This window comes from Camellia sinensis, chromosome 3 (genome assembly GCF_055761805.1).
Source record: "Camellia sinensis isolate YWXY chromosome 3, ASM5576180v1, whole genome shotgun sequence".
NCBI classification, from domain to species: Eukaryota; Viridiplantae; Streptophyta; class Magnoliopsida; order Ericales; family Theaceae; genus Camellia; species Camellia sinensis.
In genome coordinates, this window is record NC_138963.1 from 40,375,423 (window position 1) to 40,400,697 (window position 25,275).

At 33.0% G+C, this 25,275-nt stretch overlaps 1 long non-coding RNA gene across 1 annotated transcript; it reads left to right on the plus strand.

Annotated features, from left to right (window-relative positions):
* Positions 1-14,227: 14,227 nt before the first annotated feature.
* Positions 14,228-17,163, plus strand: LOC114255960 (uncharacterized). Its single transcript, XR_003627014.2, has 3 exons — positions 14,228-14,576; positions 14,743-14,906; positions 16,969-17,163. It is a non-coding gene; the product is annotated as an uncharacterized LOC114255960 (long non-coding RNA).
* The last annotated feature ends 8,112 nt before the right edge of the window (positions 17,164-25,275 follow it).

Below are 25,275 nucleotides of genomic sequence, written 5' to 3' on the forward strand. Positions count from 1 at the left end.
AATATTTTAGGATGATAGTTAGATCAGTGAATAGATGCTTATCCTCCTATATATCTACATGTTTTGAAAACATATTCTCTGTGTCCCTCTTAGATAAAGACCTTGATTTTATTTTCATCCCCTGACAAAGTTATCAAGATTTTGGTTCCTAGATTTCACTACAACATATAAGAGATTTAGAGACGAAATTTTTTAGTCTCTAAAAATGAAAATTTTGTTGCAAAAAGTATTTAGGTATCAATTTCTATCGTCATGAGGATAATTGCTAAAAAATCATCCCGAAAAGTGAAAAATAAGACTTTTAGCGACATGAAAATGTCATTAATAAATAGACTTTGATGGACAAAATAATCTGTTATCAAAATAGTTTATTTTTTGAAATAAAAAATTTAGTCCCAAAAGGATAATAATTCATCACAAATCTTTAATTCTCGTTGCTAAAAATATAATAATAACACTTTTCGCAAAAAAAAAAAATTAATTCTTAAAAAATAATTTTATTTCTAAATTTTAGTTTTTAAAATCTTAATTTTTTTTGCAGTATTCATGTTGTAAGTTGGTAACCATAAGGTGAATTAGAAACTACTATTGATCTCACTATTGATGGTGGAGGACACATTGAAGTCATGATTGAGATATGAGGGAAGAAATGATAAGGTGAATTACTAAGTTCAATATATTTTTCTTATTGTCTCGGGCTCTCTTCACTGTTCCTCTTTTTTTTTTTTTTTTTTTTTTGTATTTCTCACCAATTATGATCATGCAATCAGGTAGTATACAAACTTTGATATGACTGGCTGGCCCTTTGGCCATCAAATTTCTTTTAAGTGAATGATTTAAATTGAAAATAAATCAAAGAATTAGAATTTAACTTGATAAAATTAAAATTTTAAATTTATCTTATTGAAAAAATTAATTTTTGATTTTTTTTTTGTAATTTTTCCAATAGTGAATTTTCTTCTCCCCCCCCTCACTAGCCAATTAAAATTTTGATTTTTTTTTTGTAATTTTTTTGTAAAATTTAAAAAAAAAATTGTAATCAATTTTTGTATTTTTTTGTATATATATATATATATATATTTTTTTTTGTATAAAAGATTATGCACATCATCAATTGTGTTTGGGAACTCATAAAAGTAACTTTTTTTTTTTTCTCTCTTTAGCATTTTTTTTTTTAAATTATGTCAAAAAATTTAAGTTTTGCAATCTGTCTAGAATAATCTAAAAGGTAATCAGTGTGTTTGGTTTGAATTTTCTGAATTAAGTTTTTTGAAAATAGAGTTTTTTGGTTTTCGTATTCTTTTGTTTTTAGTGAATATTTTTTAAGTTTTAAACATTTTTTTTTACTTTTTAGATGCACCTTAATTACATGTATCTAAAAAGTAAAAAAATTGTGAAAAAATATTTTAAAAAATTAATAAATACATAAAAATACAAAAAATGTACTGAATTTTTATATTTTTTTTTTGTATTTTTGGTATTTAGTGAATTTTTAAAAGATTTTTTTTACAATTTTTTTTACTTTTTAGGTGTATTTATGTTAGGTGTGTCTAAAAAGTTAAAAAATTGCTTAAAATGTTAAAAAAAACAGCAAAAACAAAAAAAAATACGAAAAATAAAAAAGTAGAATTTTTTAAAAAGTGTTTTTTAAAAAATAAAAACAAGCAAGCTGAATTTTTTTTTGAAAAATTCCAAGTTTTTTTAATTTCAAAAATTCAAAATAAGCACACACAAAAAAAAGTTATTATTTTTTTTAAACTTATTTTTTGTCTTTTTTTATTTATTTTATTTTTAATTTTTTAGTTCATCCTGCCGAGTTGAGTCTAGAAATTTGAACCTTTTTGAAAGATTTTAAGATAAAATACCAAATCTTATTTCCTATCATATGATCTGTTTAGTCCTTTGTTATTTCTTGTACTCCGAAAAGTTCTATTTATTTATAAATTACTTACTAGCCCAATTTATACATGTGAGGGTGCTAGGTTTCAGGCATAAAATAAGAATTTTCTCATTTTATGAAATTACACATTTGCTCAAAATACGGGTTTTTGCAATCCTAGTTGGCATGATTGAAGAATCCCGCACAATGTGATGCGTACCCACACTTTGTTGACAATGTGAATGTGGCGTTTTTCTGTGTTATCGGGTGATCTGTCCATCGGGTGCGTGGTGGGTGGGGTAATCTTTCGATTATGCATACCCACTACTTTGCGGAAATTTTATTTTCACACACTATATTATCTCTGTGTACATCTTTTCTCACTCCACTCACTTGATAATTTGATTTTTAGGTATTTAGCTCAATTTACACACACCACATTCCAAATATACCATTTAATAAAAAATGTGTACACACCCTTATTTTCTTCATCTTCCAAACTCTAACCCTAGCCAACAACCACCTTGTGAGCACTAATTTACTAAATTAAGTTACATGTTTCTTTCTACTTACCTTAAGCGTGCCAGTAGATCACTAAAGAAAAGTTATATCTACACTGTTTTATCAAGAAACAAGGTGCTTTTCCTTCTTTTGAACTAACAATGTCCATGTGATTTCTTCACATAGCTAACAATACCACATCCCATGCTTCCTTTTTATGATTATCAATTACCAATCCTTCTATGTGATAATCCAAAACATTGTTTGGCAGACGGTACATAGAATTACAAAGACATATTACGTTAAATATAAAACAGATCTCATAATATTTTCTTAGACTTCTAAAATGATTCACAAATAATTGGTTCTATAACTCCATTATTTTCTTATCTTCTTTATTTTTAATTGTTGTCAATGGCTACTGGTAGTAGGTAGTGGCTAGGGTTTTAATTGAGGGTTAGGGTTTTGATTTAAGGGGAAAGAGATATTTTGGTAGTTTTATTTTAAGACAAAAATGTAATAAAAAAAATTTCATTAAGTGTGTTGATAGAGAGTAACTGGTGTGTGGAAATAGAATTTTCCATTACTTTGAGAACAGCTGTAAATGTGGCATGTCATGTGTCATTGAGTAACCGGTTCATCTCACTACAAGAATTAACACTTTTGGCAACAAAAAAATTGGTCACTAAAAGACAATTTTTGGTCGGCAAAAGTTATCCGCGACCAATTTTTTTGGTCGCTACTTTGGTCGCCAATTGAGGGTCGGCAAAAGTAATTCGCGACCAAAATTTTGGTTGGTCGGCAAAAGTTGGATTTGCCGACTAAATTTTTGGTTGCTAAATATTTAATTACCGCGACTAATTTATTTTGTCGCTAAAACACTTTGGTTGCGAAAAGTGATATTTTCACGACCAAATTTCCTAGTCGCTAATTGTCACATTTTGCGACCAAAAAGTTTGGTCGCCAATTATCACATTTCACGACCAAAAAATTTGGTCGCCATTTGTTACTTTTCGTGACCAAAACTTTTGGTCGGCAAAAGTGAGATTCCACGACCAAGAGTTGTTTTGGTCGGCAATTGTCATTTTTTGTGAAAAAAAATTATTTATTTGTCGCGACTAATAAATTGGTCGCCAAAGCAGGAAAACAATACACCTGTAATTCCTAATAATTCATTCAATCCATAATAAACCTATAATTTTAAAGCAACACTCAAATTAACTGAATCATTAACATTCGACACAATACATAATTCATTAACATTCGACACAATATTACTATTCTAAGTTTTCATTCACAAGTCACATCCATCTCGCATAACAATTTGAAACAATACATAATTTAGATTTACAGCATCAGGAAAATTGTTTAATCCACTAAGTTGCCTTGATAGCCAATCAAAAAGATCCTTGCGGCCTTCCGTGCCAAGCTTCGTATCCATCAAAGCAGTAGTGATGTAAGGCACCTAATAAAGAAATAGAATTGGAAAATTTATCAAAGAAGCATGATAAATATATAAAATTAATTAAAAAATAAACGAAATAGAGAAATTGGAACCCAATAGTCGAGGCAATGCTCTTTACGTATGTGAATGTATTATAAATTTCTCACCTTTATTGGTTTTTCAAAACAATAGTCGAGGCAGGTTTTCTGGTACAGTACAGAACTCTCTGTGTCCATCTGGACTACCAGATGAGGTTCTACTGGTTCTGATCGATTCCCCTCTCCACCTTGATCAACAAAAGAGAGATAATACCAGGAGCTGTTTGGTCTCACACAACCTTTTTTAACTTTTCTGCAGCAACTCTTAAAGACTTCCACGAGTGGACAATACCGCTGACCAGGAAGCTGTTTAAAATGAATGTGAGGGAACTCCAATCAAATTACATAAACCAAAGCAGATAACCAAGCTTAAATTCAAAAATATTATGATTGACTCATGAACACTATTAAATGATCTCAGGTATCACACGTTAATTCAAGCTATTCCACTTGAAATTAATAAGAAAATGGCAAGAGCACAAAAGTTGTGCCACTTTCAGTATAATGCATTCTCCAAGTCAATTTTTACAATATAGAAAACCATCAATAAAGAGCTGAAAACCCAAGCCATGGTTAACTCTCAATAAAAAATTAGAAAATCTGGAGAATCAAGATTTTTTTTATAAGCATTACCAGTAGCATTTTAACATATATACATACATATATAAACAACAAACCCAAGGAACAAGGTGAAGTCTTTATGTTGACCATCTTCATTGAGTTATTTTTAGGATTTCCAGCATCCTATATTTTGGGATTTCTAGCTAGATGCACTTCTAATTTAGTATATCATTTACTATCTCAAAAGTGTGGAATGCACTTACCTCTTGTAACTCTGAGACCACAAAGAAGACAGAGCCAGTGTTAACCGTGTCATAAAGTCGAATTTGAACCAATTCTCTGCTACATGGTTCAGGCGAGTTCACAGATAGAGGGACATGATCAACTCCCCTAGGAATAGAAAGTGTATTCTCCCAGTACCCTACATAACGCCGTTGGCTTGGTATTGAGACATGTCCAATACATGCAGATCAATGAACTTCTAAACAAAATACTCATAACTACCGAAAGTCAAGACTGGCTAATGAATCCAATACCATCCTTTAACATGTTCAATTTATTAACGTATAGATAGTTCAATACTAAGTAGCCCTAACCAACCCAAGGTTTCTTAGTTTGATTCTGCTAGTTGCCCACCCAAACCAAACCGACCCATACACGTCCCTGTTCCTTCGTGAACCAATTTGGAAACTGAAAATGTGCAAACTGCTAAATTGCATTTCGTTGTCATTTACTTCACAAAGTCCTACATGATAGCCTTTTATACATAATATGACTTCCTCCTTCATTATTGGTAGTCCGTTTATGTGCATACACTTGAAGAGCCTCCTCTGCTGACATGCCACTATAAACAAAGTAAGCAGATACATTTCATATAAAATACATTCCAAATTTCAACCATATAAACTCATCTCAGACATTAGTAAACCTATATATAGACCAAATGTAAAGCTTCTACTTCATACTATTCTCAGATGAAGATCACTACCATGGAGCTTCCCAGTGGGAAGAGCACAGCTCTCAACAGCTCCAAAAAGGCTATCCTACCAATGCTAACCCTAATTCTTCTCACCACAATCCCTCTCTATCTATATAACAACTCACCCTTCATTACACGGTCCGTAGAGATTAAGATCAATAGCTCAGTCCCTTTCTTTCAGAAAAACAATTTGTCCTTGGCTTTGCATTCTCCCCAGAATACAACCAATGATTCAACAAATGTTAAGTTGGATCAGAAGTGTGACATATTTAATGGAAACTGGGTTCCATATCCCAAGGAACCTTACTACACAAATGAGACTAAATGTGTGATTGATGATCGACAAAACTGCATGAAGTTTGGGAGACCAGACACAGAATTTATGAAATTGAGGTGGAAACCAGATGAATGTGAGTTACCTCTCTTCAACAAAGTTCAGTTCTTGGAGCTTGTTAGAGGTAAGACTTTGGCCTTTGTTGGGGACTCAGTGCGAAGAAACCAAATGAAATCATTGACATGCCTCTTGGCTAGTGTAAGTGCTCAGTAACTCATTATAGCATTATGTATAGATAGATATACCAAGTAATATTTCAACTTCAAGTCTAACAACCACCCTTTTCAGTTTTTGATATTATGTAGTTACTATGTTACACAAGATCTAGCATAATCAATGGGTTTATTGCAGTGTATATGTAAGCATAATATAATAAGATACATTTACACCACTGCCTTCCCGTCATGAAATCTTAATGCAAATGGTATACAAATAGAACCCATCAACTGATAAGAAGATTAAGGTACATCTTGAGAGCCCAACAAAATCCCCTGCTTTTATTTGAACATTTCTAGAGCTCACAAGTCCCATAATGAATAGCTGATAGTAGATTTAAAAATATAGTTAAGGTGTGTTGTATGGATCAAAAAGTATTCATATTAGCTGCTAATCTTTTCATCTGTACCTTTTTCAGGCAACCTATCCAGTAGATGTTTCTGAAGTGCAAGATACAAAATTCAGACGTTGGCTCTACACTGACTACGACTTTACTATGAAAGCACTTTGGTCCCCACTCTTGGTTAGAACCCGTGACGCTGACCCCAATGGATATTCCCTCAATAGCCGCATGAACCTATACTTAGATGAGACTGATGAAGCCTGGGCAACTCAAATAAAAGCCTACGACAATCAAAATCATCTGATTAAAAAAAATGAACACAAACCCTAGAAGACAAATTGACAATCAAACAAGAAACAAAGTGAGACCAACAATGTCAAAATTTTACACATAGAAAAAATGACACCGAACAATGGAGCACTATTGCTACAACACAAAACATATATATATATATATATATACATAAACCCTAAAACCATCGTAAAACCCCAAATCAATGACACTGAACAACACAGTCATACAAAATCAACTCACATGTCGTCGATGTAGATGTGGCCTAGAAGATGAATCGAGTAGGGCCATTCGTCCTGGAATGTAATCCCCTGCATTGAAACCTAGAGCAAGAGAGAGAGAGAGACAGAGAGAGAGAGAGAGAGAGAGAGAGAGAGACAGAGAGTAAATTAGGGTTTGATAAGAAAAGAGATCAATAATAGAATAGAAGGATAGGTAGTGTATGTGCCTGGAGGATGAGGTCGTCGCAGATATTGGCAATCTTGTCGTAGGATTTGGAAGCCATTGCGTCGCTGTGGATCACTTACGACGGTTAGATCTCGGCCTAGGATTCAAATCTGATTTAGATTTCGACGATCTTCTCGGATCCGGCAGAGGCACCAGTGGAGGAGGAGGAGAAGGAGGAGGATCATCGACGACGGTGGGTGTTTAGGGGAGAGAAGGAGAGAGAGAGAGGCACCAGAGGAGGACAGAGGAGGATCATCGACGGCAGTGGGGATCTGCGGCGGTGGCCGTGGCAACCTGTGCCGGTGGTGGTGGTTTGCGGTGAGGTGAGGCTTGGTGGTGAAAAAGAATCTATGTGAGAGGTTTGAACAAATGGTTGTAAACAGAGAATAGGGACGGTGATATATATCCCACGAAAAAAACATTTCACCTTTAGCGACTAAATTTGTTTTTTGTCGCAGAATCTTAACATATAACGACCAAAATTTGGTCGGCCATTGTCTACCAGTGCATTTAGATATCAAAACGACGTCGTTTTGATATCTGCAACTAAATTGTGTTGGTCGCTAAAAGATTTTACTGTTCCCGCCCAATTTTTCACCTCCTGACATCATTTTTAGCGACTAATATTTTAAATAGGTCGCAAAAAATCATCTTTTTGCAACAAAATTACTTTAGTCGGTAATAGTATCAAGTTTTAGCTACAAAATGGTTTTTGGTCGGCAAATGTCATTTTTTTGCGACCAAAATTTTTTTGGTCGGCAAAAGTGGTCGGCAAATATGTAAATTCTTGTAGTGTCTAGTGTGTGATGGGTGATTTTTTTTTTTTTCATAGTTTGTGCTTGATGTGGATGAGGTAGTATGTGTGATTGATTTTCATGTGGTGCGGTGGGAAAATTATTTAATAATCTCAGATGTGGTCATATTTCAAATTAATCATTAATTATTTAATTTCATATTGTTTCTAATACTTAACATAAATCATAGATTCATATCCCTCTTTATCAATCAAAACACATCACATGTTCGTACTCTAGAAATACGGATGTGGTTTGTATATATTACATTGTGTGTGGTGTGGACAGGACGTGAACTTAGAAAATTGTATTGTTGTTTTATACTTTAGGAGTTTTCTTAAGTGTGCAAGTGCACACCATGTGCCACTTACACAAAAAGTGTAAGTGTAAGGTGTAAGTATAAGTATAAGGTGTAAGTGTAAGGTGTAAGGTGTAAGGTGTAAGGTGTAAGTGGGTTGCACATGGTGTGCAACCTCAAAAAATGTGTAAGTGTAAGGTTTAATTTTTTACAAAAGGTGTAAGTGTAAGGTATAAGGTGTAAGGTGTAAGTTGCACACCATAACCAAACCCCTTTACTTTAATGCACAAGATTGAGGGGAAAATTTGTAAACAGGGGTGATGTTATTCTCGTTATGTAAAATTATATTGGCTAGGTTGGTGTGTTTTTTTGTGAGGCGATGTACATTAACAGTCCTTATAGTTTAGGAGTTGTATCACTTTGATTCTTGATTTTTTAATTGTAACACATTTAATCTTGAATTTTGAATCTTGTTCCAAATAAGGACAATTGAAGATACCATTACTTAATTTCAAAGGCAAAATCGTCAATTTGATAAAATATAAACTAATTTGATAAAAATAAATGTCAAAAAAATATTTTTGAATTTTTAAAAATTATTTCTACCCACCAAAGATAAAATTATATAAAATTGATAAATCTTTTAGATATTTATTTATTTTATCAAATTAATTTTTATTATGTGTTTAGATGATGATCATATAATGAGTGGCTGTTAAGATATTAATATGTAACCGGTATATTAATATATGAAATGTTTTTTGTTTTGGATTGTTTGATTTAATGGATTTGTTTAATAATGATATCAAAATTGTCGTCATATTTGACTTTTGAAAAAATAGAAACTAATTTAATGAAAATAAAAACAACCACCCATTACATGATCATCATCCAAACACATAATAAAAATTAATTTGGTAAAAATATAAATAAATAAATGTCTAAAAGATTTATTAATTTTACATAATTTTATCTTTAATGGGTATAAATAATTTTAAAAAATTCAAAATATTTTTTGACATTTATTTTTCAAATTAGTTTATATTTTATCAAATTCATGATTTTGGCCTTAAAATTAAGTAATGCTATAATCAATTGTCGTTATTTAGAACAAGATTCAAAATTCAGGGTCAAATGTGTTGCAATTGAAAAGTCAAAAACCAAAGTGACACAACTCCCAAACTATAAAAACCATTAGTGTAATTCGTCCTTTTTTGTTGAATATGTCAAATTATCTTTTTAATTATCAGGTTGATAATGAGTACCTATATAATATGGAAGTTACTATAATCTTTTTGAATTTTTGAATGTCACATTGTCTATATCTATATGAGGTAGTTTTTGAATGTCACATGGTTGGCGTGACTTAGTTCACGTTTTGACCTTTTTCTTTGTTCAGACTGCATAAATCGGTAGTGATTGTGGGGAATGATTTTGTGAATTTGTAACTCTGTATTTATAACATTTGGTCGCATTGCAGTGTAGATCTCCACAACTGACAGCCATTCTCACAAAATAATAAGTTATATATTTTATCTTTTTAATACAAAAGAAAAAAAAAAAGAAAAGAAGAAAACATAATAGAAATATGGCCATAGCTGTAAACTCAATTTTTAAAGAATATAATAAATTCATATTTTCAAAATCAGTAGGACTAATTGGTCAATAAAAAATTTATTGAGACTAAATGAATCATCATTCCTCAAGATGAAATTTATGAATAAATTTTTCAAAATTGTAAAACAAAATCAGTAAAGATGAAAATAATCTTAAAAAAAGTTATCAAATAAACAAACCCAAAACAGCAAATGGGGTGTCATCTTACTTTAATTTTTTTAATTCTTATTTTTTTTTTTGGGTTTTAAAATTCCCATGCCAATCCCAATAAATTAAAAAGAATATGATTGTATTTGGTTCATGAATTTAAATACAAATTTTAAAAAGGAAATGAAAAATGCGCATGAAGAGTGTGTGAAATGGATAAGGGGTCACTGCTGTGCGTGAAGCACAGCAGTGACTGTGATGCCTCTATTTGAGGTGTATTATGACCTTATTTTTATGATCCAAACCGTCCATTTTGTAGGGTTTGTTGAGTACTTCATGCCTACCAAAAATCATATTAATCGGATATCAACAACTATATGATCGATAACCAAAAAAATAAATAATAAGTTTTATTTTGAGAAATAACATAAATAATATGCAATTCGATCATATAGTTTTTGATATCCGATTAATATGATTTTTGGTAGGCATGAATTACGCAACAAACCCTACAAAATGGACGGTTTGGATCATAAAAATAATGCCATAATACATCTCAAATGGAGGCACCACAGTGAAGCACAGTAGTGACCCCTTATCCGTGTGAAATCTATATAATAAAACAAAATGATTTTTGAAAATATCTCTCTAATACAATTGGTTAGAGTGAATGAGATTAACCAATCTATGTAATTGATGGTTCGATTTACTTTGATCAAAATAAAATTTTTCGCTCAAAGTAACTTCGTAGCACCTTCCTCCCATCATTCATGTGCCTCATATCTCTCCCTCATGGAGCATGGCTCATTGAGCCCATTATGGGGCATATTTTAATAATCCAAATCGTCACTTTTAAAGTATGTTGAATAGAATTGTGTGGGAGTGGATATGGAATACTTCTTCGATTCGAACGAGCCCTTGGATAATCTTCCCAACAGTGACCTGAAATAAGAATAAAATTTCGAACGGTGGTTCCGAAATTAACACTCTAACGGACAAGTCAGTTTTTGTAGAAGGGGTGGTGTTTTTTGGGTTTCTTGAGGTTCAAGGTTCTTTTTTACATACCTGTTTCTCCGGCCTATCTCCTTTTTTCATAGAGTTACTCTCCCCGATCTCCACTCCATGCAACTTAGTCCTTCATCTTCATCCTGTCATCCCCATCACCCTACTATACTTCCTCGAAAGGGACATTCTGGTCCCACTTGATGGTTCCATGCCGACTCGCCCAACATATTCGGCTCTTCTATTCGGCATAGGTACTCACAATTTAGCACTCCCCAACATTTTCATACTTAATCGGACATTTATTTGGCAAAGACACAGTTCGGTGGGCTTTGGCCTTATTCAGCCCATTTTAAACGAGCTTCGGCCTTATTTGGCCCACAATTACTTGGCTCCCACAAAAATATACTTACAAAAAATTAAGTTGATCAGACATCAATTACCCTTTCATCAAAGCACATTCGTATTTAGTTTTATATTTCGAACTACATTTATCATTTATTTTTTTAGATATAAATTACCCTTTCATCAAAACACATTCGTATTTAGTTTTATATTTCGAACTATATTTATCATTCATTTTTTAGATAGAAATATAATTTGATGAAAGGGCTACCAATATTCAATCAACTTAATTTTTTACAAGTATATTATACTTAATGTACTCTAAAAAGTTGATGGCTTGAATCATAGAAATAGGCTCCAAAATGGGCCTAATAAGCCATGTAATAATAGCTGCTGTGCAACCCCAAATCCTTCTCTTTTATTTTGCATTGGATTAATTAATTATTGAATTGTTGATATTGATCTAGGTTTATTTTCTTAAAATTTCGAATGTTGAAATTATTAATTTGGTGCTTTAGTTACTAACCAATCCTGTGATAGAGACATTTTCAAAAATCATATTGTATTTTATTATATCGACTAGAATAGTTTGAGTGTTGTTGCCTTGTAAGTATGTCAATGTATTTTGGTATTGTGTAATGACCCATGAACACAATGTGCTATGTAAAAGTTTCATATGATATTAAGTGTTCCAATGGAAAATTTTCATTTTTCATCAAACCACCGATTAATTAGGAGGATGTCCGGCCGGTCGACTGGTTAGTGTAAATTTACTAAAAGTTTGAAGTAAGGAAGGGGTTGTTTGGGAGGACAACCGACCAGTCGTCTAGTGTATGGTCCCATTGGCTATCCATAGTAATTTGGTTCTAGACATCTTCAATTTGATGAAAAATTTAAAAAATTCTCAATTTAATATTGATTTAATGTTAACATTGGAGTATCAAAGGTGGACTTCTTTTTTAATGAAAGAAAAGAATAAATGTTGAAAATACTCTTATAACATGTCCAACTGCGCATCTTTTTCTTTTCACTAAATGGATGAATAATCTCTCTCTTGACAAGCTCGATTTTCTCATCTGACTTTGTCTCTCTCTTTAACTATTTTTTTCCAATCAGACTCTAATCAAATAAAGGATATAGAGGTCACGTTGGATTGATTTCATAAGATAAATGATATGGAGAGTACACTAAGGTTGAGTGAGAAAATATTTATGTATTGGTATTAGATTAAAGATATAGGATAAAAAAATTTATTTATACAAGACCGAATTTATAATATTATAGATAGTATTAATATATAAAATAAGATTTTAAATTTTTAGTTATAATATTATAATAATTATTTTTTTTTTGTTCTAAAAAATATAAATTTTGTTTAACAATTCACTAATTCCTTCACTTAATTTTTAATTCTAACCCGGTCATGGGAATAATAGTCCTACCAATAAGAGAATTATTAATCCAAACAAATAATTAATCCCCTCATTTATGTTCCCAACTAAATACTCTATAAATAAGTCTTACATATCCAATCTCCCATCTAAAAAACCAAACAAACATGACCATAGGGATAAGGGTGTAATTTTGGCCCGGCCCGGCCCATCCGGGCTCGGGTGGGGCCCATGTCGGGCCTTGTAGGCTCCTGTCAAAAAATCGAGCCGGGCCAGTGGGCCGAGCCTCGGGCCCCTGGGCTCGGGCTTTGGGTGGGCTTGGGCTGGCCTAAACAAATTCTTTTATTTTTTTAAATTTTTTCTACCAAATTTTTTTTATTTTCCATTAAAAATAACACTGGGTCTCAGGTGGGCCGGACGGGCCGGGCTTTTGGGCAGGCCTTGAGCGGGCCCATGGGTGGGTCACGGGCCAGGGCCCATGGGTCGGGCCGGGCTTCAAAACGATGGTCCAAGCCCTGGCCCAAGGCCTCAGGCTGGGCTTGGGCTCGTGCGTAAACAGGCCTTAACGGGCTTGGCCCACCTTGGGCCGCGGGCTAAAATTACACCCCCACATAGGGAGTACAATTCTATTATTAATGGCGATCTCTCTCTTGACAAATCTTTTCTAGTCCAACTCTCTCTTTGCTCGATTTTCTCATCTGACTTTGTTTCTCTCTCAAATGATTTTTTTCCAACCCGACCCTTTCCTCGATTTCCTATCCTACTCTTTCCTTTTTATTTATACTACAACAAAATGCACTTTCGGCAATTAAAATTGGTGACAAAAAAAAATTTAGTCGCTAAAAGTTGTGAAATTGACAATCAAAGTTTTTTTAGTCGACAAAAATAAAATATTTAGCTACTAATTTTTTTTAGTCGAGGTATATGGGTTATTGGCGACTAAAAAAAAATTTAGTCGCTAAAAATGCCAGAATTGGTGACAAAAAAGAAATTTAGTTGCCGTATACTGAGTGTTAGCTACTAAAACTATTTAGTCGCCGAAAAGAAAATAAAAAATTATTTTTTTACCTTTTTTGATTGCCAAAAGTAAAAAATAATTTTTTATATATAGTGATTAAATTTTTTTTTTGTCGCTGAAAATAAACTTTTGCCCAAAAGTTTATTTTTGAGTGACAAAAAAGAATTTTAGTCGCCGTATATTGCATTTTGGCTACTAAAACCATTTAGCCACTGAATGAAAAATAAAAAATTATTTTTTACCTTTAGCGACCAAAATTTTAGTCACCAAAAGTTTATTTTCAACAACAAAAAAGAATTTTAGTTGTCAAAAAACTAAAATTTTTGGAGGGAGACATTTCAAATATTTTCGAGGGATTTAAAAAATACTTTCAGCGACTAAAAAATTTTAGTTTCCAATAACCATCTATATAATTAATATCGCATGCTTTCACTCTTCTCTCCAAACCCTAAACAAAACCAGCGCCTCTCTTTGTGTCTCCCCGGCATCGTTCTCCCTCTCCCTCTCTTCAGATTCTTTTTTTTTAACTATGGAAAATATCATTTTCTCATTTCCTGAAAATATCAGTGATGCAAGATCACTTATTTATACAACCTATCATATACAACAGATGTGTATATAATACCCCAACTAACTAATCTAACTGATTTACATGTGTGTTAACAACTAGTAACAAATCTCCTAACAGATTCTCTAACCACCATAGGTGTAGTTAGTAAAGCAGTTGAGGTGCATGGTAAACTTGAACTGATAGAACTCTTCTTGAACTGATTGAGCTGAGGAAGAGATAGACGACTAAACTGAGGACTGAACTGAGTAGGTGCAGGTTCTGAGCTAGGTGCAAGTTCTGAGCTGGAGCTGAGCTGAGTAGGTAATGCTGCAGAGTTATCTGCAGAGTTAGTATCCTCAACACTATCACTCTGTTCAGATTCTTCTCCCTCATCTTCTTTTCATTCAACCTCTCTCTCTCTCTCTCTCTCTCTCTCTCTCTCTCTTCCTTTGTTTCTCTTTCTCTCTATAAACCTATATTCTTGCAGATTTGGCCTCCCTCTCTCCATCAATGAACTCATCGACGACAGTGGAGGGCTTCCAGCGTCGGCCTTCTAACGTCCCTTCTGTATATCGACTGAGTAGCTTTGTTTACCCAAACACATTAGCTGCCCTAGATTCCCAAATCTCCTCCATTGACAACCAAGAAAAAGTAAGTTTTTTTTTAAATCTTTTTTAAAAAAAATAAATTCTCTCCACTTAACTTGCATTTCATCCCCATGATGAAAAGCTATGTGATATGAATAATAGACTTGCTAAAATGTTTTGTGAATGTTGAATAATGGACTTGTTGACACACATTAGCAGCCTCTGTGATGTTCATACATAATGAACATTTTGCATTGCAAGTGTATGATGAAATGCCTTAATGATTTATTTTTTTTATTTTTTAAAACAATGAGATACATGTGAATGGGAGCAAATGGCCAAAACACATGTAAAAATTAAGTGATTTAGAAAACAAAGCATGTGTAATATGTTTAATTAAATTTAAATCTCATAAGCCAACCATTACCTGTGGAATATATTTTTGCTACCTGTTGAGCCAATTTTTGTATTGGATTATTATTGGAATATCCCAACAGAGGTGTAACTCATCTAAAAGTTCTAAGGGCTATAATAATTGTGAAGTCCTCCCACTCATTTTGAGAAGTGGAGCATTGCTTTGAATTTTGGTACAATGACCGTGTTTGGTATGGCTTATTTCTAGCTTGTTTCAGCTTTTAGCTTAATTTAAACTATTTTGATGTGTTTGGTTCAGCTTAACAATACAACTTATAACTTTTTGTAAGTCAAAAATCAACTTATTCTTTGAGTGGGAGAGGAGAAGCTTAATTTATAAGTAAAAAATCAAATTATGTTCATAGTTATAAGCCATAAGCTGTTAGGCTATAAGTTATAATCACTTTCCTACAACTCTACCAAATGAGGCCAATAACATAAAAGGTCATAAAATAACCACACAACTTTGCCCTTTAAAATATAAAGATCATATTCTTTGGTTTTGCTCTTCTTTTTACTGTTGTAATTAGAATTAGACTGAGAGTAAACATCTTCAAGGAAGCTAAGTAGGAACACACAAATTCTACTTACGTATTAGTAGTTTAAGTGGTATTCTAAGAACCCAATTAAATATATATATATATATATATATTCAGTTCTATGGTGTTTACATGAGCAGTGCTATACAAACAAAAATTATGTACATAATTTTGATCCAAATAATGTGGTAACCTTGTGTCCTATCACTTTAAAAACAAAAGTCCAGTGATCCATCAATGGAGGGGAAAATGTAGCTTTTAAAAGTAGTTGAAATATAACTCTTTTTAGTATTGGATTCATGCTGAATTTTGTTGTGGTTTCTTTATGCTATTTATTTGATTTCAGTCCTTGGATTTGTGAACGTAAATGAAAAGGAAAAGAAAATGAAGGGGAGGAAACTAAATGATTTTTTTTTTTTTTTTTTGTGGCTTGGTTGAGTTAGGAAAATGAGAAAGAAATGAATAGCTATTAGTGAACTCATTTGATCTAGTGCTATTTATTTGATTTAGGAAAACTAAATGCTATATTTATGGCTTGGTTGAGTTATGCCATTTTTTTTGTGGCTTGGTTGAGTTAGGAAAACTAAATGCTATTTATTTGATTTGGGTCTCATTTACTTTACGAACTCATGCATCAAGCATTGTCTGCTTTCATAGATCATAGATCATTTGAGGTAGGTACAGGTTGAGGAAAGCAAGCTTTTGTATGCTCCCAGTACTCTTTCATGGGTCAATTGTAAATGTTTCTAATTTATGTTGTGAGATAGAATGAGCACTTTCATCTGCTCTGTCAATAAAAATGTTTGTACCAATGTTTGATTCTCCAATAATGTACAGACGACATCATTTGAATAACAAAAAACATTTCCTTATTTGCTATGGTTTATAAAGCACATTTCTGTTTCTTTAATGCAGCACTGCTGCTTCTTTGTCTCACAATGATGCTTTTTTGTTTTTGTTTTTGTTTTTGTTTTTGATAAGTTCTTTGTGACAATGATGCTGCACTTGTTATATAGCTCCTGGGTCACCTTCATCTACATCTACATATGCAATTTTCATAATGATGATGTTGGAATGTGCATGTATCTTTGTACAATAAGATTGATGTTATAATTTGAAATGTCAATCTTATTAAATAAGCACTAATGGTAATTTTTATTTTTTTATTTACAGATTGCTTTTGTATGGGCTATTGTGGATATTTATTTTTGTGTACGAAGAGCATTTGTTCTGTATTATTTTTCTACAACCCTCTGTTTTGAAAATTCAATGTTTTTGTGTGTAATATTTAATTTAGATGGATTATACTTGGTTGGTGTGGATTTATATGATATTTGGAATATGATGTTACAAGTTAAAGTTTTTGAATAGTTGATAATAAAATGGGTATTACTGATAATGGATTTAGATGATAATTAATAGATGTATTATTCTGTATATGTATAGGTTACAGGTTGCATTGATAATGAAATGCATATAATTCAGAATTTAATGCAAAATATTCAATTTATGCATTTTAAAAAAATTAATAAATAGAGCTTTTGGCGACTAAACATTTAGTAGCCAAAAAATAAAAAGGAAACTTGTTGGCTACTAAATAGTTAGTAGCCCAAAAACAAAAAGGTTTTTGGCGACTAAAAAAGTAGTAGCTGTGAAAAGGAGCACCATGATTTTAGCGACTAAAAAAATGCTAGCCAAAAAGGAGTGTTTTTAGCGACTAAATATTTTAGTCACTAAAACAAAAAACCGCATTTATTGCATAGTAGCAAATTTAGGACTTTCGATGACTAAATATTTTTTAGTTGTCAATACCTTCCCTGACAATCTTCTCGCGACCATGCGGGTGACCGAACTATTTAGTCGGGAAAATTTTTCGGCGACTAAAATTTGACTTTTGATGACTAAAAATTTAGTCTCCAAAAGTGCAATTTATTGTAGTGTTAGCATTTGTTTAAGATGTGAGTTGACTTTTTAATTATTTTAGCCTGAAGTTAAAAAGTTTCATTTAATATAAATTTTTTTGGCTTTTTTTACTTTTATGAGAAAAAAATGAAATAATTATGATTTGGATGTGACATTTTATCTTATTGACTTTTTAATCTAATTTATCTTTTTATAACTATTTTAGCCCAAAAAGTTTGAGTTTGGGGTTGCTGCTGCGCATGATGCGTAGCAGCAACTATTGCACATCTTATTAGGCCCATTTCAAGGTCTAATTAGATAATTTAAACCGTTCACATTTTAGAAGTTATCGAGTAGAATATACCAGTAAAACATCACGTCAATCAGATATCGTTGGCCTTTTCATCAAATCACATTTGTATTTTTAAAAAAAAGAAGATAAATGTAATTTGAAATATAAAAATCAATACAAATGTGATTTGATAAAAGAGATAACAATATCTGATCGACGTTATTTTTATAGGTATATTCTACTCGATAACTTTTAAAATGTGAACGGTTTAGATTATTGAATTAGACCCTGAAATGGGCCCAATAAGGTGTGCAACAGTTGTTGCTACAAACGCGCAGTAGCAACCCCAAAGACAAAAAGTTTATGCTGAACATAGCCTTTTTACTTTTTTTGACCAAAGATATTTTCTCTAACTTTCCTTTTAATTATCTTTTTCTCAATTTCTAGTTTTTTTTTTTTTCTTTTTTAGATAAGTTGTAGTAAGTAAGATTATATCAAAAATGTTATAATCACAAAAAACAGCTATATGAACAGCTGCCATGTTCCTCAATTTCTAGTCATTTATTGGAATATGTAATATGTATCATAAAATACATATCAAAAGTGTAGATAATACACACTATTTGAAATATGTATATCATAACATTTGAAATGTGTATATCATAACATGAAAATAAAGATCTGTGCTATAGCATGACCCTTCCCTTTGTTTTGTGTTATAGGTAGAAGGAAGAGTCTTTAACACTGGAAAAAACATGATCTCAAAGGGTGTGTTTGGTTTGCTTTTGAAATAGTGATTTTCAAAAAAAAAAAATTAGGGAGAGAGTTTAGAAATTTTTTTGGTTTGTTTGGTTGTGTATTTTGAAAGTAGTTTTGGAGTTTGGGAGTTTAGGATGATTTGATATTTTGTTATAATTTAGTAGATGCGTATGCGAGAAAAAGTAATTGATTGATGTGTAAGAGAAAGAAAGTGAATTTGAAATTTTTTTGAGAAAAACCACAAACCAAACAAAATTTTGAATTTTTTTTTCAAAAATAACTCTCTCAAAAGCTGGAGAGGGAAAAAAGTAAAAAGTTTATCTTAAGTTTAAAGTTTAAATTTGAAAGATCTTGAGTGACTTGTGAGGATCATTATAAATCTTATTTGATAATCTAAATCGTTTATTTTATAAGATTCTTAATACATATTATTCATAAAAAAAATTAAATTGATTAAATAATTATAATAATTTTATTTTATTATATTTATCTTTAAGAAATAGAAGATAAATATATTTTTAAAAATAGACCATCCATTTTTTTAAAGACAAATACAATAAAATGAAATAATTATAATTATCATATCAACTTATTATTATTATTATTATTTTTATGAATGATAAACATTACAAAATAAACAGCTCAAATGATTAAAACAAGACTTGTGATAAGTCTCACGAATCTCTCAAATTTTTTGAAGTTTAAATTTATATTTAAAAAAAAATATTGAGAATTACATCTCACAAAGAGTTGCACCCTCATGTCTTATAGTTTTTGTTTTTTTCATCTTACATCGTGAATTGTTACTTTCTTAAAAAAGTAAAAATAAAAATAAATGGACAACTCTTCTGCTGGGGAAAAAATATTAAAAAGTAAGGAATAAAACGGAAAAAAGGAGGAGAGTTAAAGCAACAAGGAGCATAGAGTAGGAAGGAAAAAAAAATTTACGTGTTAAATTTAAAAGGTAAATTTATAATTTAATAGATATTATAATAATTAATGGTATTTTTTATTAAATATTATTAAAATATATTACTAATTATTAATTTGAAAATTTTGTCACAAAAAATATCTGTAATTATAAGTTATAGTGATAGCTTTAAAAAATGTCACAAAAAAAATTTACTAATTTTTAACTTGCAACAACAGTATAAAAAATTTGTCATAGAAAAAAGTTATTAATTGTAAGTTTTAGCTACAAGTTATAAAATTGCGACAAAAAAAAAATTTAGTTATCAATTTTTTAGCGACATATGCAAAAACTAGTCACAAAAAATTATTTTTAGTGACGATTTTTTAAGACTTGATTGAAATTAAGTCCAACTATCATGACTTATTGGTAGTTTACTGAAAAAAAATTAGTGTATTACCTCTGTTAAAATGTATTCTCTTTGTCCCAATTTGTTAGTTTGTTTTAGAGATTCTAACTTTTTAAGGGAGCATAATATTATTACACTTAAATTTAAATTTCAAAATATTTTTTTTCATAAATGCCCCTATTTTTCAAATCTTTAATATATTTATAATTACTCAAAATAGATAGTTTTGAAAAATCAAATATTTTTTACTTTGACTTTTCAAATGGGACTATCATTTTGAGACATCTCAAAATAGAATAATGGACCAACAAAATGGGAGTGGAAATAATATGTAGCTTAGGAAAAAATTGTTGTACAAATTGTGTATTTAAATAAAAATAAACAAATTCATATTTAATAATTTAAATTACAGAACAAAAAATCATGAAACTAGATTATACTAAATGTGTGTGTCAATTTCCGACTACACTGTCAATCAAAACACTCAGCTGGAGATCACTGGCAGAATAGATTAAGCCCGAACGACCTGTCACAGAAAAGAAGAGATTCCAGCGGTGGTTCGTCTATCCGGGGGCACTTCGACGATCAAGTCAGTTATCTCTCAAAGATAGCAAAAGTGCTTAACTCACTATTCAGAGCATAAAAAGCATACCTTAAACCCATGAGAGTGCCTCTCTTTTATAGCCAACACTTACCTAATCCCAATAGAAGCCTAGCTTCAATGGACTTAGAATTACTGCTAATCTTGGACTCTTAGTAGGATTGGGATAAACTCTCTAAGAGTCTTATTTTTACCTAAACTGAAGTCCTCTCCCTTTCTAGGGCTCTTGTCCCTTATCCGCTTATCCCGGATTCCAGTATCTTCGCAGATAACCTCGGCCTAGTCGAAATCATCTCGACATCATGACCAGGACACGTGGCACCTCGGCTGGCACTTCGGTGACACCTCGGCCACGTGTTGTTATTCAAAAATTATGTCCCCACAACTGTCTCCTAAGTTCTATTACCTCGGCATCGTGAGGTGATGGAACCTATATCATTCATTCCTTTAATCATGACGCTGGTTTAACTTCAGCTTGTAAATTTTTTTTAAAATTTCAACAAGTATTAAACATGACCTCGGTTTAACTTCAACTTGTAAATTTTTCTTAAAATTTTAACAAGTGTTAAACATGACCTCAATTTAACTTCAACTTGTAAATTTTTCTTAAAAATTTCAACAAATGTTAAACATGACCTCAGTTTAACTTCAACTTGTAAATTTTTCTTAAATTTCAACAAGTGTTAAACATGTCTTCAGTTTAAAAATTCCAACTCCCAAGCATAATTCTCTAGCCCTCTACATGGCTTCCACTTACTCCTTTGTGGAGCTTATATAAAAAGCCTTTAACTTAGGCTGAGCTTTTCTCTTCTCGGACATAATCATCTAGCCCGAGATCTTGTCTTCTGGAATCTGGAATCTGCTCACTTTAGGCTGAGCTCTTCTCTTCTCAGACTTGATCATCTAGGCCGAGATCGTGTCTTCTGGGATTCTCCATGCCCGACCTCGCACGAAGGCCGGTGAAAATGTCCCTTGGTCTCGCCATGCTAAGAGACTGCAGGAACTGTTTTCTGCCCTCCTTTCTGGGCACCTTTATTAGCCGCTGGAATCGGCGTATCTTGTGGCGGGAACGGCGGCTGCATGATGTTGTTCTACATCAGGAAATTGATGACCGTTTGCAGGTTCGCCAATTTGTTCGCCATTCCCTTCATCTCGTCGTCCCTCCACAGGCATCTATCTTTCTATACCTGGAGGTCGTCCTCGTTATAATACCCACTCCGGTCCGATTTCTTCGGTACGCTGCCTTCATGGCTGACGTTCTTTCCTCCGTGATTCTTATCACGAATCTCTTCGTTGCAGTTGTCTTATTCAACGTCAAGGTTAATATATTTCCCACTCTCAGTAGGGGTGTCGTCTCCAACCTTCTTTTTTTGTCCGTTGTTGGCCATCTATTCTCTTTTCGTTCCCACAGACGACGCCAAATTGTGTGTGTTAATTTTCGACCACACTGCCAATCAAGCACTCAGATGGAGAACACTAGCAGAATATATTAAGCCCGAATGACCTGTCACAGAAAAGAAAAGATTCTGGCAGTGGTTCGTCCACCCGGGGGCACTTCGACGATCAAGTCAGTTATCTCTCAAAGATAGCAAAAGTGCTTAACTCACTATTCAGAGCATAAAAAGCATACCTTAGACCCATGAGAGTGCCTCTCTTTTATAGCCAACACTTACCTAATCCCAATAGAAGTCTAGCTTCAATGGACTTAGGATTACTGCTAATCTTGGACTCCTAGTAGGATTAGGATAAACTCTCTAAGAGTCTTATCTTTACCCAAACTGAAGTCCTCTCTCTTTCTAGGACTCTTGTCTCTTATCTGCTTATCTCGGATTCCAGTAATTTTGCAGATAACCTCGGCCTAGCTGAAATCATCTCGGCGTCATGACCAGGACACGTGGCACCTCGGCTGGTACTTCGGTGACACCTCGACTGGTACTTCGGTGACACCTTGGCCACATGTTGTCATTCAAAAATATGTCCCCACACTAAAGATTACAACATAATGAACATAAATATATATCAAACTAAAATATTGAAATAAGACAAGAAGGAAATCGAAATCTGTGTGATATTATCTTTAAAACAGACTCGCCGCCTCACTATGGGTTCTGGAGGTATGTCGGCATCTGTCTTATAGGATATGACAGTTTAGAACCCGCTAACGCAGAAGCACTTCCTGTTTAGATTTAACGAACTGTTAATGACAACACTCTCTCACACAGGAAAAAGATTATAGAAGTAAGCTGACTGTATACTTTGAGAGCTAAACAATTTCGTACTCCAACAAAAGAGGATGGTCTCCTTCTATACACAATGGAGGAGAGAGGAGGAGCCTTCCAACCATTAAGGCTAGCAACAAATGCAGAATTAATCATGCGTTGATGAAAACTAAGTGTATAAGTTACACACTATATATATACATCTGTGTATATCTGTAGTCACTTAGTCCAAAAAAGACCCAACACATTCCAACAAGCCTCAAGTCCCAAGATCCATGGATCACAGACCCGGCCCAAGTGGGCAGCGCGCGCATGTGGCAATTTTTGCATAACTAACTTGGACCATAATTTTGGCCCAAGCCTATATTTGAAGCATCCATAACTCCCTTTTTTCAGAAAATTTGAATGTCTCAAAGGGTTTATTCTCTTATCAAAAAACTTAAGATTTAAATATCCATTAATACTTTCCTCTACAATCAATGTGGAATAAGTGGTTATACATTATTCCCAAGGTCAACTTTATGAGACAATTTCACATTCAATTCTCAATATTTTTTTTTTTTTTTTTTTGGTGTAAAGATCTTTTTATAAAGAATCTAAACTCATTTGATCTCACCTCAACCGATAGTTGGGACATATTTTAATTTTACATTAAAGTCACCATAAAGTCATTTTTTCTAACAAAATTATTTGGTGCTCCTAAGGCATGATGTGGCGGTGCCTTTCACCATTTACAAACTTCCATACTTTTCATATTTTCCAATCACTCAATATAAATTTATAGACCTACCTTTTTTACCGATGAGAACACCATTTAGACACTATGTAGCCGTATCTTAAAACCAACCAATAACTTCTCATAGCGTAGGTGACCACGCGGCAATACTCAAATTGGCACTAGGAATGGCAACGGGGCGGGGCGGGGCCGGGGATCACCCTCCCCGTCCCCGATCCCCGATGGTGGAAACTCCCCCCGTCCCCGGTCCCGACCCCGACGGGGAGCTCATCACTACCCCCGCCCCCGCCCCTTAATGGGGATCGGGTTTCCCCGACCCCGAAAAGTCCCCAACCAAAAGAAAAAAAAAATCAGATTCAACATCCCATTCAACATCAGATTCAAATCAGTTCCAAAAAAAATGTCATAAATAAGATTCAACATCATATTCAATATCAAATTCAACATCATAAATAAATATAAAAAAATCGAAAGAGAAGATCGAATGAGCTCAAATGTCATAAAAAAAAAATCAGATTCAACATCATATTCAATATCAGATTCAAAGTCAGAGCTCAGATTCAACATCATATAGAAAGAGAAGATCTGAATCTAATGCTCAAATATAATATATATATATATATATAACAAATCGAAAGAAAGAGAGAATATTCCAGATTTGTGAAGCTTGGTCGGTGATGGTGGCGGTGATTCAGCAAGCTTGGGAGGATGGAGATCGGCGGTGGGAGAGACGTTGGAGTTGTTGGAGGATGGAGATCGGTGGTGGGAGGAGGGAGATCGGCAATTCGGCGGTGGGAGATTGAGATCGGCGTGGGAGATTGAGAGAGGGAGATCGAGAGAGGGAGACCGAGAGAGATGAGGGCGTTGATGATGAGTGATGAGTCTGTTTGAGGTCCCTAGCCCTAAATATTATAAATATTATAATATAAATATTATAAACACAGTGAGAGAGATGAGTCCGTTTATTATTATTATTATAAATATTATAAACACAGTGTCATTGGTTTGGTATATTATAAATATTATAAACGGTTTGGTTTATTATTATTATTATTATTATTATTATTATTATTATTATTATTATTATTATATAAGGGGTATAAAAGTAATTTCACTTCGGGGAAATTCGGGGACGGGACCGGGGACGGGGACGGGGACGGGGATCGGGCCGGGCCGGGGATTAAACACTGATCACCGTCCCCGGCCCGTGATAGATCGGGGATTGATTTTCAAATACCGTCCCCTCCCCGTCGGGGGTATTTTTTGAAAAAAAACTGCTTAAATCGGGATCGAGATCGGGAATCCCCGTCGGATCGATTTCAAATTGCCATCCCTAATTGGCACACCTCATGGACAGAAGCAATTTTGACTGTAGTAAAATCTCGCCTATTGAAACAAAAAGAGAAAGAAAGTTTCAAACCATGTTTTGAGTCCATGTGCATAATTTAAGAATGGCTTAATTAACAAGGGAAATTTGTCATGGGTATGACTTTCGAGGTCTTTGATTAACTAACGAGGGAAATTTGTGATGTCAGATATTTATTGTAATATTTATTATCATATTATTTTGGTTGTAACTTAAAAATTCTTTGATTATAATTTATAAGGTGCGCTTATAATTTTTTTTTTTTTTTTTTTTTTGAAGTATGACT